The sequence below is a fragment of the Eurosta solidaginis genome, chromosome 5, assembly GCF_040869045.1.
Source record: "Eurosta solidaginis isolate ZX-2024a chromosome 5, ASM4086904v1, whole genome shotgun sequence".
Taxonomy (NCBI): domain Eukaryota; kingdom Metazoa; phylum Arthropoda; class Insecta; order Diptera; family Tephritidae; genus Eurosta; species Eurosta solidaginis.
The window spans coordinates 111023791-111040714 of NC_090323.1; the positions used below are offsets into that span (position 1 = coordinate 111023791).

The following is a 16924-nucleotide window of genomic DNA, read 5'->3' on the forward strand; positions in this document are numbered from 1 at the left end:
AAGATTCTGTTAAACAACGAGGTAGGAAATGCCTCGTCATAACGATCACGCTTCATCTACCTCCATCTTCGTCTCATTCTATCTCTTTCTCAATCTCCTTGTCTCTTTTCTCTGCTCTCAAGTTCTTTTCATTCTTATTCATACCTTATTGCCTGTCCCAGAGGGTGGTATGTATTTTGTTCCAGTTCCAGTCCCACTCCGAGTCTCAGTCCCAGTCCTAGTCCTAATCCCAGTCCCAGTCCGTCTCTGGTCTACTTCCCGGAAAAAAGGATCGTAAATACTAAAATAGGCAAATTTATATACCAAATTTCAGGCAAATCGAATAGGACGTAATTAAATAGGTATGTGGGTATTATTAATTCATGTCTTTATTTCGGCTTCGCATGCATATTTATCAGTTTTGCCAGGTTGATGCGACTACATAGAATATGACAATGAAAATTACTTTAGAGCTCTAAGCAACAGCTTTAATTTGATATCCATATTACCCACACATTATAGTGTATCCGAGCCTATATCTCGAGACCCTAGTCACCCATCGGTATAAAAAATACCCTCTACTAAAGCACTCACCAACAGTTTTTACCCGGGTCCAAGTTTCGGCCTATATCTCCAGACCCTGTACGTCGATTGCAACCAAACCCATGTAATAACCACCGCGTGAGATATACGCAACTTATGTGAAAGTTTGAATAACACCGGCGACCAACTAACACACATTTTAGCCTTTCTTTTTATATATGTATATAGATTTTTATTTTTCACACTTCACTATATTATTAAAACGAAATGTAGATATACGTTGCTTTTGAAATTCGGCTTAAAAATTGCACAATTGAACAACTAAAGACTCTCCTGAATTAAAAAAAAATTTCTTAGTACCTCTAAATCGTGGGCCCCCTCAGAAACCCCGGGCCCGGGGGGATCCCCCCTCCCCTCTCTTCGAGCCTGGATGTGCTCCTTACCGTGGCCGCAAAAACAAGCACGGAGTGCGAATGTATAGCTAATGCTGCTTTATGCCAAATACATCAGTGGGGAAACGATGTCAAGCTATAATTTGGTGATGATAAAACGAAGGCAATTGCGTTTACACAAAAATTGAGAACAGCGAAAATTTACTTAAATGGAACTAACTTGCAGTTCGTAGAGTCTATAAAACTTCTCGGAGTTATAATAGATAACAATATAAATTTTATCAGCCATGCACGCTATATTATTGGAAAAACGCAACGAAGTTTTAATAATATATGCAAATATGTGAGACCTACATGGGGAATTCATGTCGAAAACGTTGCGATAATATACAGACAAGTTGTCGAGCCCATGATTACTTACGCATGAAGTGTCTGGGGAGGAGCAACTAACTACTACTGCGTCCGTAAGCTTATACGATCTTTCCAAAGAAGTTTCGCTATAAGAGCGATACGTGGCTTTCATACTGTGTCCGCAACTTCTGCACTAGCATTAGCTGCGTTCACGCCACTCTATCTTAAAGTTGCAGAAATAAGCAAAATATACGAGGTCAAAAAACAAGGCGGAAAAACTGGGTTACCAGTAGAAGTTGATTTAGATAGAGATATACATCCGAAAGACTTGATACACCCAGCCGATCGGCAAACCATTGAATATAGCAAAATCAGCAGACAGGCCGAAATTGACAGCTTAATAGCACATAACACCACACAGATCTTTAAAGACGGAAGCAAACTAGAAACGGGAGAATGCGGATCCGCCTTTGTCATCATACATCCAGATGGAACTTCTAAAAAAGAAATATTTAAGCTTCACAATGTATGCAGCGTGTTCCAAGCTGAAGCGTAGGCAATCGATTCTGGGCACAAAGGTACTTGGCAACACAAAACCTACACATTTTTAGTGATAGCCAATCATGTCTTTTAGCTATCAATAAATAATAGTTTAAAAAAACTAAAAAAAAACACGCTTTTCTAGTAAACCGAACTAAATAAACAATAGCTTAAAAAAAAACTAAAAAAAAAAACGCTTTTCTAGTAAACCGAACTAAAAAATAGAAAATAATTTTCAATTAAAAAGAGTTTATATAACAGTAGTAGAAGGTCAAACAATCGTTTATAGTTAATTACCTCAAAATAAAATTATAATAAAATTTAAGTTATTAACAGAATAATTTAATTCACAATAAAAAGCGTGGGGTGCTTGATATTGAATGTTACAATCATTCTATTGGCAACTATCTGAGAGGGAAGATGTGAAATGTAGTCAAATGCACCCCACGCTTTTTACACTGAATTAAACTATTCTGTTAATAACTTAAATTTTATTATAGTTTTATTTTGTTTGACCTTCTACTACTGTTATATAAACTCTTTTTAATTGAAAATAATTTTCTATTTTTTAGTTCGGTTTACTAGAAAAGCGGGTTTTTTTTTTGTTTTTTAAAACTATTATTTATTTAGTTCGGTTTACTAGAAAATCGTGTTTTTTTAGTTTTTTAAACTATTATTTATTTTGAATTTTTTAGTTCAAGTAATTTTAAGAGTTTTAGTCGAGAGTGATGAAACCTCGAAATGCCAGCGGTCCATGGCACCGAAAAAGGCCAAGACGCAGGGAGGCTGGACGCGGTCTTTCGCCGAAATTGCCAAGGGTCGGCAGATCATTGGCATTATAGACGAGAGCAGCGAAGATGGCAGGATCCCGAAACAACAGTGGAAGTGGATCGAGGCCGCGCTCACTACAGTGGCCGTTAAGGTTAAGAAAGACGACCCTGGTCCACCGCCATCTTACACAAGGTAGTGGAGGCGCGTGATATCCCCCCACGAGCAAGGGCTAGAGCCTGGGTTCCAGTGACGCCAACGGACCCAGCTGACATCCTGGAGCTGCTTCAGGAGTACAACCCGCCACAGGTTTGGAAGTCAACCCGGATAAAACCGAGCTTGTTCTCTTCACGAGGAGGTACAAAGTACCAAATCTTACACCGCCAAGAATTGGGGATACGTTCTTAGCGTTTAGCGATCAAGTCAGGTATTTGGGAGTCATTCTGGATAGGAAGCTATTATGGAGTGACCATATAGTGGAGCGATCCAAGAAGGCAGGAGCAGAGCTGTTCGCCTGGAAGAGGGAAATTGGCACCTCCTGGGGATTCTCCCCTAAGGTGACCTACTGTATTTACACAACGATTGAGCGCCCGATTCTTCTTTCTTAAAGTACCTATCTTAAAATGCTTCAAAAGGTGCAACGGAGTTCAGAGCTCTGCACTACCGGGGCTCTAGGGTCCACTCCAGATTCCGTTACATACATACATGGATACATAGATAGATACAGGCCAAGCTAATAAAAGCGTGTTAAAAAGGGCTCCAGTATGCTCTTTCGTAGATGTGCCATGCATCCATTCTATCACTAATAAAGAAATGCGTTTTTCGCATTATGTGCAAGTTTCAAATCTATGGCCATTTGGGGTGTTCATAAGTTCAATTGACCTTATGTCCGTTAACCTTATGTGACCCCACCATCACATTATTGCATTGTCATCGAGCCTTGATACGAGTGCAAAGTTTCAATCAAACTCATGGCCATTCAAAGTAGTAATAAGGCCAATTGGCCTTATGGCCGTTGACCTTATGTCACCACACCTTCACATTAATGCATTGTCATCGAGCCTTGATACGTGTGCAAAGTTTGAATCAAACTTATGGCCATTAAAAGTGGTAACAAGGCCAATTGACCTTATGGCCGTTGACCTTATGTCACCACACCATCACATTAACGCATTGTAATCGGTCCTTGATACGTTTAGGCCAGATGCCTAAAACCTTCAATTTATAAGGTCGCCCTCGTACTTACTTTTCATTTACTTGTTAACAGAGTTAGTCGAGCCTGGGACCTTCATTAAAGATAGCGTGCTCTCAATTTTACAAAAACGAAACACGACTTAAGAGAGATCCCGAATTACAAAAGGAATACAATAGGGTCATTATAGAATACGAGACAATGGGCATATGTCAAAAATAAATGCACTTCAGTCAGCCGATGCAGTCGACAACTATTATCTGCCGCATCATGCGGTTATTAAAGAGGAGAGTACCTCAACGAAAGTTAGAGTAGTTTTCAACGCATTTTCACGTTCTTCAAATGGTACCAGTCTGAACGACGTTCTTTTCCCTGGGCCTGTACTCCAGTCTGATTTATCCATATTAATTCTTCGCTGGAGACTTTTCAGATACGTCTTCAATAGCGATATTGAGAAGATGTACAGACAAATCTTAGTAAATTCCAAGCAAACCAAGTACCAACGAATAGTTTTCCGCTCAAGCTCAAACGATCCAATCAATCTTTATGAACTGAAAACGGTAACTTTCGGGATTAATTGTGTTCCTTATCTGGCAATAAGGACTTTACTCCAACTAGCTGAAGATTCAGAAGTTTCTCATCCAATAGCCTCGAATATTTTACGCAAAAATATGTATGTCGACGACGTCCTTTCAGGGGGGCATTCCAATGAGTCCGCGATAGAAGCTAGGGATGACATATCTACTGTTTTAAAATCAGCTGGTTTCCCATTGCGCAAACGGACCTCGAATAACAACGAAATACTAAAAGGAATTCCAAAACCTCATCTTCTGAGTGAAGATTTTCTAGAATTTGAGGATTCCAGTAGCGTGAAAGCACTTGGAATTAGGTGGAATGCACATTCCGATAAATTCTATTTTGCTATCAAACCAATAGAAGAAGATACAAGTCTCACAAAAAGAGCGATATTGTCGACTATCGCAAAACTTTTTGTCCCATTAGGTTGGCTGGCACCCACAATTATAGTCGCGAAAATTATTATGCAAAATATATGGCTAGAGGGTACTGGGTGGGACGAATCCGTATCTCCCTTCGCATTGGAGAGGTGGAAAAATTTTACCGGAACTTACAATGAACTCGAGGAATTACGAATTCCCCGATGGGTCTCCTATTCCCCGACAGAAAAAGTAGAAATTCACGGGTTTTGCGATGCTTCCGAAAAAGCATACGCTGCAACGGTCTATTTGCGGGTCGAAAAGGATGACAAAGTACTTTTCAACCTGCTTTTGGCGAAAACAAGAGTGGCTCCAGTTAAAACCATTTCACTTCCGCGACTGGAACTTTGCGGGGCGGTATTATTAGCAGAAATCATCGAATCAATTTGCAGCAATCTGGATTTAGGTTATCTCAATATCCATCTGTGGACTGACTCGACGATGGTGCTGGCCTGGATACGCAAACCCCCATGCTCCTGGTCCACTTTCGTATCTCATCGAATAACCAAAATCATCGATAAAGTGGGAAGTTCATCTTGGTACCACGTAGATTCAGGTACAAAACCAGCAGATTTAGCCAGCAGGGGCATATTAACTCAGGACTTGGTCGACAACTCTCTATGGTGGCAGGGACCGTCTTGGCTCCAAGAAGACAGAGGAAATTGGCCAACTCAAGAAACGGACTTCACAACAAATGTAGAAGAAAAGCAAGTACAGGCACATGCAGCAGCAGTCGCAGATAACAGAAGTGACATTCTCGAAAGGTTTTCCAAGCCAACGCGCGCCTTGAGGGTACTAACATACCTTTTTAGATTCATTCATAGGACCCACCTGAAAGAGAAAGCTTCTATCCAGGAATCTCACTTCATCTCATCTGATGAAATAAAAGCAACGACTATCTGTTTAATTAAACTTGCTCAGGAGAAACATTACGGTAATGAAGTAGCGAAACTGAAAGTCAAAGAGCCGCTTGAGTCTAGGAGCGAAATATTTTCCCTAAATCCATTTATCGATGAAACCAGAGTGTTTAGGACGGGGGGGGGGGGGGGGGGGGGGGCTTGGAGCATCCACCGATATGGCAATGGGCGAAAAGCACCCAATAATACTACCGTACAATTGTAGGTTGTCACGTCTGTTCGTCCAGTTTGTCCATGAACTTTCTCTCCACGGTGAAAACCAACTAATGCTGCAAATTATTCGAACCCAGTACTGGATTCCAAAGATGAAAACCATGGTCAGAGCCACAATTCATAATTGTAAGATCTGTACGATCTACAAAAAGCACGTTCAAATTCAACTCATGGGAATTTTACCGCAAGAGCGTACAACCTTTTCGCGCGCATTTACTAACACAGGGATGGATTTTGCAGGGCCGTTCGACATAAAGAGTTATAGGGGGCGCGGCTGTCGTACTTCAAAAGGTTACGCCTGTCTCTTCGTTTGTCTTTCTACTAAGGCCATACATTTAGAGGCCACTAGCGATTTGAGCACCTCATCTTTTTTAGCAGCGTTTTCGCGATTCGTAGCCAGACGAGGATGCCCAAGGAATATCTACTCAGATAATGGGACCAACTTCGTCGAAGCTTCACGCGCACTAACGGCAGAATTTAAGGCTTTTCTCGCCGATTCCCGAATACAAATTCTCTCAAAATTTGCATATCAGGCATTAACCTGGCATTTCATACCAGCCGGCGCTCCGCATATGGGCGGGCTGTAGGAAGCCGGTGTGAAAAGCTTTAGAACACATTTTAAAAAGATCGCGTTGAGCTCGAAATTTACTTTCGAGGAGTTAAACACGCTACTTTGCAGAATCGAATCTTGCCTTAATTCGCGTCCTCTAAGCCCTGCCTCCAACGAACCTTCGGATCTAGAACCCCTGACTCCAGGTCACTTTTTAGTCGGCGGACATTTATTAGCTCCACCAGAGCTAGAAATCAACGAAAGCCCGGCCTCAATCGTGAATCAATGGCAAAAACTCAAGGCATTACATCAAAACTTTTGTCAAAGATGGAAAACCGAATACCTATCGGAGCTACAAGAGGACAAAGTGGAAACATCCAAAATCAAACAGCAAGGTAGGAGATATGGTGGTCATCAAAGAGGACAATTTACCGCCAAATGAGTGGAGACTGGGACGAGTGGTCAATGTTTATCCTGGTTCCGACAACCGGGTACGCGTCATAGACATTCCGACGGAGAGGGGCCAAGTGACAAGACCACTTGTCAAACTGGTATTATTACCACCATTTGTCTCACGATCAGAAGAAACAAATCTGGCAAAAGCAACCATCTCACAAACAGATAACACAAATCTAACCACTACTCAAAACCAACAACCTCACAATTAGAAGAAAGACAAAAAAAATACATCAATCCCTTTAAAAAACTAAAAGTAGAAAATGGGTGTCTTACTTTAGTCGACCCAGCCTAATGTGAACAACAATTCATATCTAATACGAGTGTGCGAGGTTTTTCGGAAGTTTTTTTACTAAATTCCCTTCGAGAATTTTCTTTCTTTTCAACCCGCCCTAAAGTACATGTGTATGTTTGTACAAATCACGGCGTGATATTCTATTGCATATTCACATTTCGTGTTTCTTGGTTACATAAAACACGTTTTTCACCTTTAAGAGGCTTTTTACATGCTCCCATGCAGAACGATTATACTGCTGGGTAGGCACACGCCGGTTTAATTTGTACAAACAGACACAATACGGTTATGGGTATTAGGCCAAATCACAATGCACACTTTTTTTGGTTCCGGTCACCGGAATTTTTCCACATGGGTTTGTGTCAAGTATAAATTTTCGAAATATTACATTAAGATTAAGAGCGGATTGTTTGGTTGATAATGCGTCATTTCACAAAAAAAAATTTTTTTTGGTGTTGGAAAAAAGTTTGCAATTTCGTTTTTTTTTTTATTTTTCTCACACTGTTTTTACGCAATATCGTAACCTAACGCGAGCTTAAGCCAAACAACCACTCGATAATATTTTTTATGAATCACATGGAAAAAATTCCGGCATCAAAAAAAAATGTTTTTTCCACAGACTAATACGTAGTCTCACCACACGTTTTTGCACACAAAAAATTATAGCCAATTATATTACATTGACCAGAAAAGTGTTCATTTTTTTTGCAAATATTTTTCGCAATTTTTTTTTTTTTTTTGGAAGAATGGAAAAGATGGATATTACAATTCCATTGCATTAACCCTTTCTAAACAAAACAGTGATTTAACAAAAAATCTATCAGAAATCCTAAAAAAAAAAAAGAAAAAATTGGAACAGCCTGATGCATAACCTGTGTTACTAAATAGGGTAATAGTCTAGTTGAGGATTCGACTGCTAATACGCTACCAAAAATATCGAGAGAGGTGTCAAAAGACGCGTATTAATCTCGAGAACAATAATCCGATGGCGGAAAAGAAAAATTTTATCTATGTCCGGAGATATTTGCAGTTGAAGTTGGCGATTTGCATGTGGTTGTTGTTGTGTTAGTACCCCCAAAAAAAAATTGTGCATCACCGTGGCGGTAGCCACGGTTATACCACACACCCGGACTTGGCATGGCGTAGCCCAGGGTTATTTTTTATAAGCGCGGCCGAAGGCCGCCAACGCAAAAAGGTGTTCTGTGCAAAAATACTATGGATCCGACCCCCGGTTTCGGAGGTACCAGCGGGTCTTTTTTCGGGTTTTCGGTAATATCTTTTGAACGAGTTAATATTTTTATTTTCCGCCTTCGGATTATTAATAATGATGTCAAGACGCGTCGTTTGACACCTCTCTCGATATTTTTGGTAGCGTATTAGCAGTCGACCCCTCAACTAGACTATTACCGAATTTTTTCCTTGGTACACCCGAATGTACAATACACGCGCTACTCCGATCGTTTTTTTTCATGACGGGTTATCCATAAAACTGAAAAACAATTACACACACACAACACAAACCTACATTTTTTCGCCACTACGCACGTTTTTTTTTTCTTGAGGTTAGGAATACATAATATATGTATGTACATATTTTTTTTTATATTCACTTTCCTCATTGTTTTATTTTATATATTTATATTACATGATATTTTTTCACTCCACTACACTACCGAAAACACCCGTATTAAACTTTTCGCACGCACAACCGACAAGCAAAAAACGAAGATTCTATGCGCCACGCTTTAACTAATTTAATTGCCATTGACAAATTTAATGCAGCGTAAAATGAATCGAGCGGCGATAAATCGATATCGGATCGATGTAGGGATAACACCAGGGCTACACTTGCCATTTATTTAAGCAGTGTAATGGGGTTAGGAGCATATACAAATGCAACTACCTGAAACGGGTTTGCGGCTCAATTTATACGGTTTCTAGGCCTTTTTTTCATATTGATTCCCCGAGAAACTTTCATTTAAATAAATGATATATTTCATGTTTTAACAACCTTCACAAACCACATTGCACTAGGGACTTAAGGGCCGTTTCTATGTATCCCTAACCCAGCAAGTAGCTACCACCAATTTTTGAGGACGGCGTTATATAGCCGCTCATATTGCTCGCCATGCATTGGGCCTCCAGATATGACGCGTTACACCGCTTTACGCAAGCGCACTGAGGCGAGCCAATTTGAATTAAGATGCCGGCTATGTAGGAAACCACACCCGCTCAGAGCGTGCCCAGTTTTCAGGGCCAAGGAGCCCACCGAACGCCTACGATTAACACACAAATACCGCTACTGCACCAATTGTCTTTCAGAGGCGCATATCGCATCTCAGTGCTCAAATGAAGGGTTATGTCGACGATGCGGCGAACATCATCATACGATGGTCCACATTGAGCCCAACGAAAAGATCAGGCGACGACCAGCACGTCCCACCAGGAATGACGCCAACGAAACCGACTCAATGCCGCTATTTGCCTCGGAGGGCGATGTAACTGACTGCGAAACATCTGCTTTCCGCCAGGATAATTTGACTGGAGTGGAATCCATGGCATTCCACCCAGCCCCTGAAAGTAGTACTGCGCTGCAACGTTTCCGGCCACGTCTACGCCATGAAATTCCACAGGAAAAACGGAATAAAAATGCGCCGACATATAAGGGATCTTGGCGCAATCACAAACAGGGGAGAGTGGAATCTCAAGCATTCCACCTCCAATCTCGTCAGAACCAGGGGGAGTGGAATCTGAAGCATTCCACCTACCCTCTAGGGTCAACTTCCGCTCCGGCGCAATAGCGATACCCCCCGTCGTACAATGCCTCACCTCGGTTGCACCAACAGCAGTCGTCAAGATAGAAGCAGGAGGACGCATACACCTCGTGCGGGCGCTACTCAACGTATGCGCCAGTGCCACCGAGGTATCAGAGGACTTGGTACGCGAACTTAATTTGGGGGTAACGTACTTAAACGGGCGGGTGGGGTGTTTTTTAAAATTACGTGGGAAGCATGGCAATTCGGCGACCATCACCACACATGCGGTCTGCGTTCAGCGGATATAACGCAAAACACCAGCCACAAACCTCCACGCAACGGTATTCGGTCAATACACGAATCTTAAACTGGCAGATCCGCAATTTCACCTCGCCGCCCCGGTTCGCATTGTCTTGGGGCGGAAGTTGTTCCTAAGACATTGCTGGGAGCTATTCCAGCGGGAACTCTGGGTCCTTTACTGGCCCAGAATACGATATTTGGGTGGGTTCTATCCGGCGCCTGCTAAATATACATAAAACAAAAAAAAAATAAATTTGAAACCACGTATATTTAATTTTTTCATTTATCTTCCCTTCTTTTCAGAGTGAAGAGCTTAGATATAAGAAATTAGTTTTAAAAACCTGAGGAAACACAACGGCTTCCGGTACGCTTTTTCTCTTCTTTGTTACGTTGCGTCACGCAACGGGGGCCGGCATGTTTAGGCCAGATGCCTAAAACCTTAAATTTATAAGGTCGCCCTCGTACTTACTTTTCATTTACTTGTTAACAGAGTTGGTCGAACGGTTTAAGTTATATCTGCTAAAACATCGCACGGATAAATAAACCGTACGACAGCAACTCGTTTAACATTGTTAACAGTTTTTTATCCTTCACTTGGATTTATCGTTCATCACGTCCACATGCACCAGGAGCCGTAGCTGTTTTAACAAAGGTAACCTAAAAATAAGTATAATTAGTATTATAAATTTACCGAATTAACGTACCTTGTATATTAGTTAATATAAATATTAAATATTTGAAAATAATAGATACCACATTTCTTTTCTTTTCTTTTACCCCCAAAATTTGGTCGGTCAAACTTTCGAGTTTGCACTCCGAGCAAAACAGATACGTATGCAAAGTTTCAAATTAATCAGACTTCTAGAAACCGGTGAAAATTAAGCTCAAAGATTTCGTTACATAGTTACAGGCCAAGCTAATAAAATCGTGTTAAAAATAGAAGCAGTAAGGCGCCATTAATAGCGTCAATACATAAGCGGTTGAGCTTTCTACGTAAAAAAACCTAATTAATTTCTCTTGGGTAAAAGTTCATACTGGCATCGACGGAAATGAGCAAGCAGATAAAGCAGCCAAGGAAGGGGCAGGGCCGACCACAAGTCTTGTTTACAAAAAGTTTCTTATGAGGTACACTAAAGCAATTATACAGAAAGAAACGCAAGAAGCATGGCGTCGTGAATACACAGATGAATCGACAGGCAGTACCACAAAAATGTTCTTGCAGTCGCGAAAGGAAGCAGAGATATATAGTGAAAGATTTAGCGTTTCATTCGAAATGAGGCAGTGATTAACTGGTCACAGCTTCTGCAAAGCCTACTTGAAGCACTTCCATATTATTGATACAAACGTATGTCCATGCAACGAAGGAGAAGCACAGTCAATTAGTCACTTAATCTGCTCATGTCCCAGGTACCAGAATGCGAGACGAATTCATGAAACCCTTTGCAAGGAGCTCAACATACAACCATACAACATAATAGATATTTCACGGAATTAAGAATTGATCGAGTCTTTCAAGAAATTTATTAGTAATATATTTAGTCCACAAAAAATCTTTAATTCATTGCAATAACAAATATTCATTACTGTATGCTAAGTTAAATACCTGAAATTTAAACTCACGTCTGTATCCAGTTGCAGACAGTATTGTTTCATAAAATCATATCACCAACTATACTCAATTCAAGTTATGTACAGGAAAATATACAAGAAAAGAAATAATACATTTTCTCGAAGCGCGACTAGCGTGTAGAGACCAAAGGAAAAAACTCAAAACGGACTAATAACCCAGAATGTTGCCAAAATGAGCATGCTACCAACTGCCTAGCAGTGCTAACCCTACCTCTGGTACCCTCTGCTTCATGCCCCTAGCAATCTAGAAGGATATATAAGCTACTCTCACCCATGCCCGAAAAATTCGAATATTTTTTCTCTTTTCTTGTCTTTACAGGACCCGCAGAACAACCGAGGGCCCAAAGGGTCGCCTCTGTGGTCAGCGGCACGTGTTGAAACAGTGCCATTTTTAGCGATGCAACTCCAGGAGAGATACCAGTGTGCGAAAGAGCACCGGCAATGCCTCAACTGCCCCGCCATTTCGCACACCACTGGGGCCTCCGACTCTCCGAGCAGCTGCCGAAAATGCTCTCTCGGCCACCACACGTTGTTGCACCGTGCTCGACATGATAACAACGCGGGACGCCAGCACAGCGATAGTCGACGCCGAAGCAGGTTAACCCCACGAGCTCCCGCGCAAAACGGCCAGAGAGCGGTACAAAGCCGATCGGCTCGGCAAAATGAAGAAAACCTGAGAAAACTCATCGAAGAGGCACGGACCGGGTCGATGCCGTCCTCAGCCCACCCACTCGTCGGGCGGGGGTAGCATGTTGAAGACATGATCCAGTTTTCGGACTAAGTCCGCCCCCTCCATCTGGCAACACTCGTCCAGTGCGGCCAAGCTCAAGCAGCACATCACAGCTGTGCTTGCGACCATCATCGCGCATAATGTTTTTTCAGTTTATCTAAAACTACCAGCTCTATCTAAAACTTCGTTACCCAACGATCGCATCGCCGTATTTTCGCCTGCCCGCCGTCGCGCCAATTTGATTTGTTTAATATTTTTAATAAATTTTTTATACATATATACATTGTGAAAGTTATAAGTGAAATAAAATAATATACATATATACTTTAACGAATTTAAAGAAACTTCGCTTATTTTACACCTTCTACTAACGTCCGTATCGCAAAATTTTTGAATAAATAATTCCAATATTCAATAATTCAAAACGGTCTTTATTAGACTACTTTGAAAGTACTTCGCAATTAAACTTCACTTCGCAACTGATAGCGTGCTTAAATCAAACTGCTTAATGATTGCTCAGCTTGCGCTGTTTTATACTCTCTGCTACTTCATTCGCATATTTCTACTACAGTCTCGACGTTTCGCCTGCTAGAACTGCTGTACATATCTCCTACTTGTAATTGGCTATATACATGTATATTTGTAGTTTGTATCCATATGCGTGTTTATATGTGAGTAATACTTCGCTGATGATGGCATGCGTTTGTGAGTATCTCTCTTCGGCCTTGTTTGTATGTGTGTAGATGATGATTGATTTGTTTACGTACATACTGCTTAGTATCGGCTTATTGATGGTAGTATCGCTTAGTGATACTAATATTCGTCACACTGCCCTCCACCTAAGTCGGATCGCCCCGATCAGACAAATCTCCCGATCTAACTGCTGCTAGCCTCTCCAAATGAACCACCCTTATATTTCGTGTTTTGCCAATTGTTTGTATATGGTAGATGATATCACTGATCCTCTTCACAACTTTGTACAGGCCTTCCCAACCGCACCAAAATTCCTTCCGCCTGTGAGGGTTGTATAGCAGTACCAGATTTCCCTCCCGGAAACCTTCCGTTGTACCTGTGTTTCATCCTACTACTCATTACCTTGGTTCGTTCCTTCACACTGTATTGTTTGGCCAATGAACTACTTCGCAGAACTTGACCTTGACGGATTGACTTTGCATCATCAGTATCGTCTTGACGGTTCACAACAGTAGTGCGCCCTGGCTTGAAACCACCCCTGAATTCTTTCCTTCGTTTTAGTGCGTCCATTTGGGTTTGTCAATGCCAGTGTTTCTCTAGCAGGTATATTTGATTTTGCTTTGTTTGGCCCATTCATTCCATCAACTTTTACCCGATTTACTTTCTTTGGCTTTTGTGGTCTCTGTTGAATCTCCTCCACCAGCACTCGCTTACTGTTGAACCCTTTCTCCAAACCGGAATTAAGTGGTACATCCTGGTTCTTATAGCGCATATTCCTTCTTTGCATGTCGATCCTGATGTCATGGTCAACTAAGAAGTTCACACCCAATATGACTTCATCAACGATCTTCGCCACAACGAATTTGTGTAGAATCGTGACCTTTCCAATTAAGACTGCACGTACCACTTCCCTTTGTTATACTCGCCAGCGACCGTACGCAATCTTCCTTCAGGTAACGGTTTTAGTCTCCTGTTGACCAAGTCAGATCGGATTAAGGAACGCTCCCTGCCATCCACATTTACTCTGACGGTGAGACTGCTCGAGCTTCTTCCGATTTGTGATACGGAGGTGACGGGACATTCCACAGCTGGAGCTAGCTCTCGATCTTTACATCTGACTCGCTCTTGCTCATCTCCTCCAGCTTTGTTCTTCAGATCACCCATGCTGTTGAAACCACTAGGATCAAGTTCGCAATGACGTGCAATGTGACTTGGCTTCCCGCATTTGAAGCATTTGATAACTCTTTCACTCCGCTTTTGCGATCCTATCAGTGCCTCCAATATTGTGTTCACCCAGTCTGGCCTTTCTACCTCCACACGGCGTGCTTTGAAAGCTGGCTTACACAGAAGCGATGCTGTTTCCTGAATCAGAGCATGTGATACCGTTTCTGTGAATGCACGTTTTGGGTTTGCGTATGTAGCTCGCTTCGTTTCCACGTCCCGTATGCCATTTATAAAACTCTCGATTTTTACCCTCTCGGTGTATTCCACGCGTGCGTCCGCATTTTCTAAATGTGGCAGCCTTTCAACATCCGACGCACACTTTTGCAATGATTCCCAAGGCCTCTGGAAGCGGTTCAGTATATCCATTTGGTATTATATTTGGTGGTTAACCAAATATTAAAATATTAATTTTTTTTAAATATTATTTAATTTATTTAATAATTTGGGAAAAATTTAAACAACGTGACATCAGGACGGACAAGGCGACAGCTGTTTCGATTATACCTTGTAAATCTCTTCAAAGCCTTTTCTCCCGGGAGTGGGAGTCGAACTCGCACCCCTACGATAGTTGAAATGGTTGTAAACGCATTCAGCTACGTCATGCCTGTTGTGAAAAGAAGGCAATTGGGAAAGACTTCACAACAGGCATGACGTAGCTGAATGCGTTTACAACCATTTCAACTATCGTAGGGGTGCGAGTTCGACTCCCACTCCCGGGAGAAAAGGCTTTGAAGAGATTTACAAGGTATAATCGAAACAGCTGTCGCCTTGTCCGTCCTGATGTCACGTTGTTTAAATTTTTCCCAAATTATTAAATAAATTATAAAATTAAAAAATTGCTTCAAATAAATGTTTTCATACATTTAAAAAAAAGCAATATGGGCAATCCCCGATTATTAAAAATCATACAAACAGACAAAATTGGTTAATTCGTTGTAGTTCTATAAATAGAACGAAAACAGCAACAAAACCAAAGTTTCTTTGAAAACCGCCGTACCAAGCATAGCTTTAACACATAATTGCATACGAGGTATGCAATGTGTAAAAGATTAAAATATGCAAAAAGAAGGCAATTGGGAAAGACTTCACAACAGGCATGACGTAGCTGAATGCGTTTACAACCATTTCAACTATCGTAGGGGTGCCAGTTCGACTCCCACTCCCGGGAGAAAAGGCTTTGAAGAGATTTACAAGGTATAATCGAAACAGCTGTCGCCTTGTCCGTCCTGATGTCACGTTGTTTAAATTTTTCCCAAATTATTAAATAAATTATAAAATTAAAAAATTGCTTCAAATAAATGTTTTCATACATTTAAAAAAAAGCAATATGGGCAATCCCCGATCATTAAAAATCATACAAACAGACAAAATTGGTTAATTCGTTGTAGTTCTATAAATAGAACGAAAACAGCAACAAAACCAAAGTTTCTTTGAAAACCGCCGTACCAAGCATAGCTTTAACACATAATTGCATACGAAGTATGCAATGTGTAAAAGATTAAAATATGCAAAAAGAAGGCAATTGGGAAAGACTTCACAACAGGCATGACGTAGCTGAATGCGTTTACAACCATTTCAACTATCGTAGGGGTGCGAGTTCGACTCCCACTCCCGGGAGAAAAGACTTTGAAGAGATTTACAAGGTATAATCGAAACAGCTGTCGCCTTCTCCGTCCTAATGTCACGTTGTTTAATTTTTCCCAAATTATTAAATAATTTATAAAATAAAAAAATTGCTTCAAATAAATGTTTTCATACATTTAAAAAAAAAAGCAATATGGGCAATCCCCGATTATTAAAAATCATACAAACAGACAAAATTGGTTAATTCGTTGTAGTTCTATAAATAGAACGAAAACAGCAACAAAACCAAAGTTTCTTTGAAAACCGCCGTACCAAGCATAGCTTTAACACATAATTGCATACGAAGTATGCAATGTGTAAAAGATTAAAATATGCAAAAAGAAGGCAATTGGGAAAGACTTCACAACAGGCATGACGTAGCTGAATGCGCTTACAACCATTTCAACTATCGTAGGGGTGCGAGTTCGACTCCCACTCCCGGGAGAAAAGGCTTTGAAGAGATTTACAAGGTATAATCGAAACAGCTGTCGCCTTGTCCGTCCTGATGTCACGTTGTTTAAATTTTTCCCAAATTATTAAATAAATTATAAAATTAAAAAATTGCTTCAAATAAATGTTTTCATACATTTAAAAAAAAGCAATATGGGCAATCCCCGATTATTAAAAATCATTATTTAATTTATTTGATATCAACTGAGTTGAGTTGAGTTGTAAACGGCAATAGGGGCATTAGTTGTGTTTCATATGACTCGGCGATTAGCTGCACTTTTGCCAACGAAGACTGTGGCTTTTGTAATGCAGTGTACGAACTGCGGCA

At 40.9% G+C, this 16924-nt stretch overlaps 1 protein-coding gene across 11 annotated transcripts in view; it reads right to left on the minus strand.

The window, feature by feature from the left end:
- Window positions 1–10858, minus strand: part of LOC137233900 (protein transport protein Sec24C-like) — an 89194-nt gene extending 78336 nt beyond the window's left edge. For 6 of the 11 annotated variants that reach the window (XM_067757432.1, XM_067757431.1, XM_067757430.1 and 3 more), the window contains exon 1: window positions 8717–8935. The gene's annotated coding sequence lies outside the window, so the exon portion shown is untranslated. Of the gene's footprint in view, window positions 1–573; window positions 1988–3819; window positions 3947–8598; window positions 8936–10716 lie in introns of those variants that run through there. The other 5 variants (XM_067757424.1, XM_067757426.1, XM_067757427.1 and 2 more) reach the window with 5 other exon arrangements.
- Window positions 10859–16924: the final 6066 nt, after the last annotated feature.